This window comes from Neophocaena asiaeorientalis, unplaced genomic scaffold (assembly GCF_003031525.2).
Source record: "Neophocaena asiaeorientalis asiaeorientalis breed wild unplaced genomic scaffold, Neophocaena_asiaeorientalis_V1.1 scaffold30, whole genome shotgun sequence".
NCBI lineage: Eukaryota > Metazoa > Chordata > Mammalia > Artiodactyla > Phocoenidae > Neophocaena > Neophocaena asiaeorientalis.
The window spans coordinates 4,937,232-4,944,269 of record NW_020174923.1 but is presented as its reverse complement, the minus strand read 5'-3'; the positions used below and the strand labels follow the sequence as shown (position 1 = coordinate 4,944,269).

The following is a 7,038-nucleotide window of genomic DNA, read 5'->3' as shown; positions in this document are numbered from 1 at the left end:
CTCCCCGCCCCTCCCCGCCCCGGGCCCGGCTGCTATTTAAAGGCAGAATGGTCCGGCCGCGGGCAGAGCGCGGAGGTGGCGCGGGCGAGGCGGTGTGGTTACGGGGCGTCACGCCCCGTAACTGGCAGCCGCCGCTCGGTGCTTCTCACCTGAGTCTCTCTTGCCCGGCGGGCTCCCAGCCCCCGCCGCCCGGGCCCCGCGGACCTGCAAACCCCAGGCCCGGCGGATTTGCCCTTGGCGCTTTTCCGGGCTCGGCAGAGGGGTTCCCGGCTGGGATCTCTGGGGTCGCGCTGGCGATAAGCAGCGAAGAAAGGCGAGGCGCTGCTCTCCGAGCGCGAGGAGGCGGGGTGCGCTCGCCGGGGTCGCCGGGGCGCCGCTGGGGAACCCGGGCCAGCGAACCCAAGCGCGATTTCCGCGGGTCCCGGGCGCAGAGGCCGGGGCTGCCGGCGCTTTGGCCTTGGATGGAAAGTTGGGAATGGGGTAGGGGCCTCCGGACCCCCTAACGTGGATTACTTGGTGCGTCTCGGCCGGGCTCGGATGACCCACAACCTCGTCTCCATCCGTGGATTGATGCACATTCTACCTAACAGTCGAGTCCCTTACCTGTAGGTAAGTTGCCCCGCGATTCGGGGGAAGAGGGGGGGATTTCACCCCCTGCGTCGCTTTATGAAGGTCATGGGGTTCTGGGTTGAAATTTTTGTTCTTGTAATTGGCATCTTTCCAGAGGTCATTTTAGCCATCCCTCTGCCTCCAAGCGGAGTCGATTCTCCCGGTGGCGGTGGTCATCGCCCATCCTGGGCGCTCTCGGTCATCTCCCTTTCCAACGCCTCCTGGCCGCTGGCTGCCCCGGGGGACAGAGCCCCAAGTTGGGGAGAGGTCCGCGTGCTGGGCGTATCCGCCCGACCCCCCATCGCGCTTACCTTCTCACCTTGTCGCCCTGCAGGGCCCGTTACCTCGAGAGCTGAGCCGCCTCGGTGAGCTCCCGTCGTCTGCCCACTGGCTACCCAGAATGCGATCGGGGCGCAGCGCTTGGAGCCCCTCTCGCCGGGGGGGTGGTGAATGTCCCTGGTCCCCGGTCCTGGTTGCTGGTGAGCGGCTTTACTGCAAGGACTGCGCCACCCATCAGGCGTCTTTCTGAACGGGTGGGAGGTAGCAGGCATTCGGTCCAGGGCGTACCCCCGCCCCCCCGCCGTCAGTGCAAATTGTTAATGGAAGAGGTTTCCCGGCCAGCGCGGGGAGGGGGCGTAGTCTTGAGTCCTGAACTGGAAGCAAGCTGCTTCTGAATCCATAGCCCCCTCCTATCCTCGTCCTTTTGTGTGGGCGCTGTTTGGAGCGGCGCCGTGCCTGTCACTGAGTAGGTGCAGAGTAGATGTCTGTTGAATGAATGAGCGAATCCGCCTTGATGTGCAGATAAACCAGGGGCCTCCTTTTCCTGCTCCCCCTTTGGCACTTGTCCTCCACTCTTTCCCCCGAAGATGGTTTCCTGGGGGTGCTTTCCCAGATATGGGGTTCCCTCCCCTCCCTCCAGCCCTGTTGGCAGTCTGTCTGTGATGATCCATTTCCTGCCCAGAAGTCCCTCCTGCATAGAACACTTCTGGAAGCTGTCACCGGTCTCCCTTGGACTGTGTGCAGGGTGCCAGTGCCTCCCGTGAGCACCTGCTTGGGAAGAGGGGGAGAGCCAGGCACCACAGGAAGAAAAAAGGTGATGTGTGTTGGTACCGCCCCTCCCCCAGGAGCCTGTGCCCTGGCCACACCCAGGTCCGTGGAACTGCCCACGTTGGTGCAGTATGTACCCTGTGGCCCTTCCTCACCTTCTCTGGGAGAGGAACTGTTGAAATTGCCCCACTGATGGCCGGAAGCCCCGCCTCTGCACCCCTTCTGATTTTAAAGGTAATCCGTGCCCTTTCTCTGTCTTTTATAGAAAACTACAAAAAAGAGCAAAAAACAGGAAAGGAAACACCCAGTTCCCACAGTAATGCAGGCAATTTGACATATGTCCTCACTGCTGAAATCCTGCAATACGTACAACCTTGTTTTCCGCTTTATTCCCCCTCGCTTTGTTTTTTTTTGAACATTTCCCCACATAATGACTGTATTCACTGCAGGCATTGAATCATAGTTTGCGTGACAATTCTCCCATTGTTGGACACCAAGGTGTTTCCAGATTTTTACCCTTTGAATTCATGCATTGGTGAGTGTCTTTTGTACATAAGGATTTGCACATTCTGAATTATTTCCTTTGGAAAATTCCCAGAAGTCACTCTCTTTGCTCTAAGTCAGTCATGTCTAAAATCAGAGGAGTGGCCCTCTTGGTAGACATTTACGAGGTGGGCTTGGAGGAAGATTGCACCACTTAGCCAGCAGATAATACCACGGCTGGGAGCCAGAATACAGTAGGAGCCCAGACAATGCTTACTGAGTGAATGCAGTTTTTGTTTCGTTTTGTTTTTCCTGAAGCAAAGAGTTGATCTGCATATTGGTTATGAGAGTAACTTGAAATTTGCCTTCAGGACTAGGGTCGAAATGATATTAGCAATGCCAGAGACTGAGATTTACTAGGAGGCTGTCCTTTTAAAAAGTATTATTAACTTTTGATTTTGATAGAAATCTAGATTTACAGGAGAGTTGCGCAAACAGTACACGGAGTTCCCTTATACCTGTCACCCAGCTTCCCTATATGTTAACATCTTATAGATCCACAGTGAGATGCTCAAAGTGGGGGATTAACATTGATAGAATACTTTGAACTAATCTCCAGGCCTTATTCAAATTTTTCCAGTTGTCCCACTAATGTCCTTTTGCTGGTCCGGGATCCATTTCAGGATCCTGCATGGCAGAAAGTGCTGTCTTGTGAAAAAGTGAACGTTGAGAGGGATTCAGCAGGCTGTCTACTTTAAAGACCACTTAACTGAGGCATGATTGACATACAGAAGGTTATACATGTTTCATGTCTGCAACTCGTGAGTTTGGTGATAAGTATACGCTGTGAATCTGACACCACAGTCACCACAGTCTTTGTCGTAAGCATACCCATCACCTCCAAAAGTTTCCTTCCGCCCTCTTATTTATTATTTTACTATTTTTTGGCGACAAGAACACTTAATGGACGCTCGCCCCTCTTAGCAAATGTTTAAGTGTACAATATAGGATCCTTAACGATAAGCGCTGTGCTACAGGAGGGCGCTAAAGCTTATTCATCTAGGCAGACGGTCTTTATTCTGGAGATGGTTCAAAATTGAGAAGTCCATCCCATCTCCTTCCCCAGGTTAACTCACCCCCTCCTCACTGTTTACGGCCAGCAGGGCAGATGAGACCCTCCAGGGTGTAGAAGGGAGAGAACCCTTGACCATGAGTGGGAGAAGCATCTCCGTGTACCCTTCTCCTTCCTTCCGTGGACCTCCCCTGGGAATGAGTCGTTTAGTAGAAATCGGGTTGTAGCCTGATCTGTCCCAGCGTGCCTTGGGGGTGTGTGTAGGTGGAGGATGACATCCGGGTGCGTGAGAGCCAGCTGTCAAGCCCCGAACCCGGCGGCGGCGAGTCCAGCGTGCCGCGCCTGTGATTCACGCCGCCTGAGCGGCAGGTGTGTCGGGCGCTAAGTGTGCAAACCCAGCAGAGGCAGCGTTCACTGGTGATCTGGGCAGATCTAAGGGAACACGGGTTTCCGCTCGTGCCTCAGTGTGGATTGAGGGTTTTGTCCAGCAATCTTGGGCTGGGGGGTGGGGTCCCCCTCTTCTTTAGGGCTGAGGAGAGCCAGCCTGGAGGGGTATTTGGAAGCCACTCATGTGGATGGAGGCTGGCCCAGCGTCTTTGCATAAGAGAGCACTTGTGTGAAGTTGAGGAAACTCATGAAAGAGGCCCTTCTCCTGCCGCCTGCAACAGAGACCACAGTAGTCCAAACCTTCCACCGACAATACACACGCAAACTCGGGCTGTCTTCTCCAGCTGGGGGTGGCTGCCCGCAGTTAGAGTGTAGGCGATGTTTGTTTGGGATGAGGAAGTTCTGAGGTTACTTAAATCTCAACCAACCAGACTTCTGTTGTCCAGATAGAGTTTCTCATTACTGTTAGGGTCTGGTCGCCTAGACTTGATTTTTCTTATACTCCCAGCCTTCCTGTTATAGCTTGTAAACTGAAAGATATTCATCCTCTCTCTCTCTCTCTCTGTCTCTCTCTCTCTCCCTCCTTCCCTCTGTCCCCTGCCCTTTGTGCACTGGCACAGGCGTTTTCTATCACCAGCCAGCTCCAGTTAGGATCATAACAGGAAGTGTCGGTGGGAGAGGGCTTGGGGGATGTTGTGACTAAACGGTCCTGGAACAGCCCTCTGTCTGCACCTGCCTTGTCCCTCTCCTCAGTGACTCCTCATGGGTCCTCCCTGCCCAGCTCTTCCCAGATCAGTGTGGACCCGCTTCAGCCAGCGTACTTGGAGCTGCTCCCCCAGCCCCCTGGCCTGCACCCTGTGGTTTGCATAAAAACGAAGTGCTTGGAGAATTTGGTAAAAATCTGAGTATTCTTAGCAGCCATCCCCACCCTCCCCCCACCTTTAGAGGTTCTGTTTTGGTACATGTCGGGGGTAGCACTCAGAAATGGGTATTTTTAACAAGCACCCCAGGCCATTTTAATACAGGTGGGCACTGTAAGAAACAGGGAGTTGATTGACTTCTTGGCCGGCTAAAGCCAGAAATGAGCCTTTTCCCACTCAAGCGTAGCCAGCTGCAAAGCTTCTCTGTCCTCCACCTCCTCCAGGAAGTCTTCCCAGCTTGCCTCCACCTGGTCTGGCCCCCACATCTACTTACTTGTTTTGTTGGCACAGGTTGTGACATAGAAGTCTTGAAATCTGGTGCCCTTTGTACTCAGTGAAGACAGAAGCGGCTGTATTTGGGTGAACGATAAAGAACTGCCGTTCTGGGCTTTAGGTATAAGATCTGCAGCCTCTCCTCTGGGGTTTGTGAGTTCCCTGGGAGCCTGGGCAGCTTTAAGAGGCAGCTCCCTGGGACATTTGTGTGCCCAGGCAGACCCTGCTACTTCTCTTTCTGGCCAGCATCGTCCTAGGCAATGTCCACTGTCATCGTGGAACTGGTTGGGGTCCTCCACGTCTAGTCGGCACCCCCTTCATCACAGGATGGATGCACTCAGTTCATTTCACAAGAGGACAGGAATGGTCCTGGATAGATTTCCTCTCTTTGAGCTATGCCATTGGCGAAAGACAGTCTGTTCGAAACCACTCCGGCTCCCTTGCTTTACGGACTAGGTTTGTGCCTGGAAGAATATCTGTACAAAAACCAATCTCGGTTGATCACATGATATGTGAAAGGCCTGGAGGAAATTTGTAAGCTACAGGAATGCTGAAGTGGCAAGTTTCTGTCAAAGCGTTCTTCTGGTAACGTGAATCATCACCTCCTCCCGTATCTGGTGTGTTGGTACAGGTTTTTACACAGAAGTCTTGAGACCAGTTGCCTTCTGGGGGTGGTGAAAACAGAAGCAGCCGCATTCGGGCAAACGACAGAGGGACTGTGGTTCTGGGTCTCCGGAAATAAATCAGTCCCTCCCCTCGGGTCCGTGAGGCTCCCAGGTGTTTGGAAAATGCCTCTTATAGGGTCAGATTTTAATGGTTTTCAGACCCGCCGCCTTTGCCTAAAATGTGGGCCCTTGACCTCATTTCTCTTCAGCAGTTTCCTCCCCTTTCCTTTCGCTGGTCTGAGAGCCCAGGCAGGACGGGGCGGGAGAGACCATCTCTGCCTGCCCAGCAGTTCCATCAGATAATCCGTTGGGGATTTCGGCCGTGCTTTCTGAGCCACCAATGGAGTATATTCCCTCTCCCTAATTATAGATGCATTTCCAATCCGTTGCTTCAGATTCCCTCGCTCGTTAATTCTGCAAATATTGGTGCCTGCTGGACGGTTCTTTATTTTTTTAAGATTTTTTTTTTTTTGATGCAGACCATTTTCAAAGTCTTCATTGAATTTGTTAACAATACTGCTTTTGTTTTCTGTTTTGGTCTTTTGGCCACGAGGCGTGTGGGATCTTAGCTCCCTGATCAGGGATCGAACCCGCACTCCTGGCACTGGAAGGGGACGTCCTAACCACTGGACTGCCAGGGAAGTCCTTGGCTGGTTCTTTAGACACTGGTGCAGTTGCTTTGGGTCAGCAGCTGGGCGGTAGCGCTCTTTGGGCCGGTGTTGTGTCTCAGGCGTGGAAAAGAAGGTGTCTGAGATGCCGACCTTTGGGGACAAATTCTTCAGTATGTGAGTGAAATCCTCAGGAGCTCTAAGCGACAGTGCTCGTTTCTGCCCTTGTACCTTCTTCACTTAACTAACTTTGGAAACATTTTTAACCATTCTTAATTATGGGAAGATGGACATAACACCAGTTTACCACCTTAACCATTTGTCAGCGTGTCAGTGGCATTATGTACTTTCACATTGCTGTGCTACCATCACCACCGTCCATCTCCAAAACTTCTTCATCACCCCAAACTGAAACTCGGTGGCCGTGAAGCACTGACTCCCGCAGCCCCCAGCCCCTGGTAACTGCCATTCTATTTTCTGTCTCCATCATTTTGACAGCTGTAGGTATGTCCTGTAAGTGGAATCATACAATATGTGTCCTTCTGTGTCTGCTTTATTTCACATCATGTCCTCAGGCTTCACCCATGTTGTAGTGTGTGTCAGAATTCCTTCCATTTTAAGGCTGAATAGTTTTCCGTTTTATGTATACGTCACATTTTGTGTATCCATTAATCTGTTGATGGACACTTGGGTGGCCTCTACTTCTTGGCCATGAATAATGCTGCTCTGAACGTAGGGGTACAAATATCTGTTTGGGTCCCTGCTTTCAGTTCTTTTGTGTATATACCCAAAGGTAGAATTGCTGGGTCATATGGTCATTTTACATTTAACTTTTTGAGGAACTGCCATACTGTTTTCCAACAGAAGCTGCAGCATTTTACATTCCCGCCAGCAAGGCACAAGGGTTGCAGTTTCTCCACATCCTTGACAGGCCTTTCTTCCCTCCCTCCCTCCCTCCCTCCCTCCCTCCCTCC

The 7,038-nt window shown here is 52.4% G+C and overlaps 1 long non-coding RNA gene across 3 annotated transcripts in view; it reads left to right on the top strand.

Annotated features, from left to right (window-relative positions):
- The first annotated feature begins 87 nt into the window (after window positions 1-87).
- LOC112410383 (uncharacterized) overlaps window positions 88-7,038 on the top strand; it is a 170,997-nt gene continuing 164,046 nt past the window's right edge. For all 3 annotated transcript variants that reach the window (XR_003005421.1, XR_003005420.1, XR_003005422.1), the window contains exon 1: window positions 88-609. This is a non-coding gene — a long non-coding RNA (uncharacterized LOC112410383). The remainder of the gene's footprint in view (window positions 610-7,038) is intronic.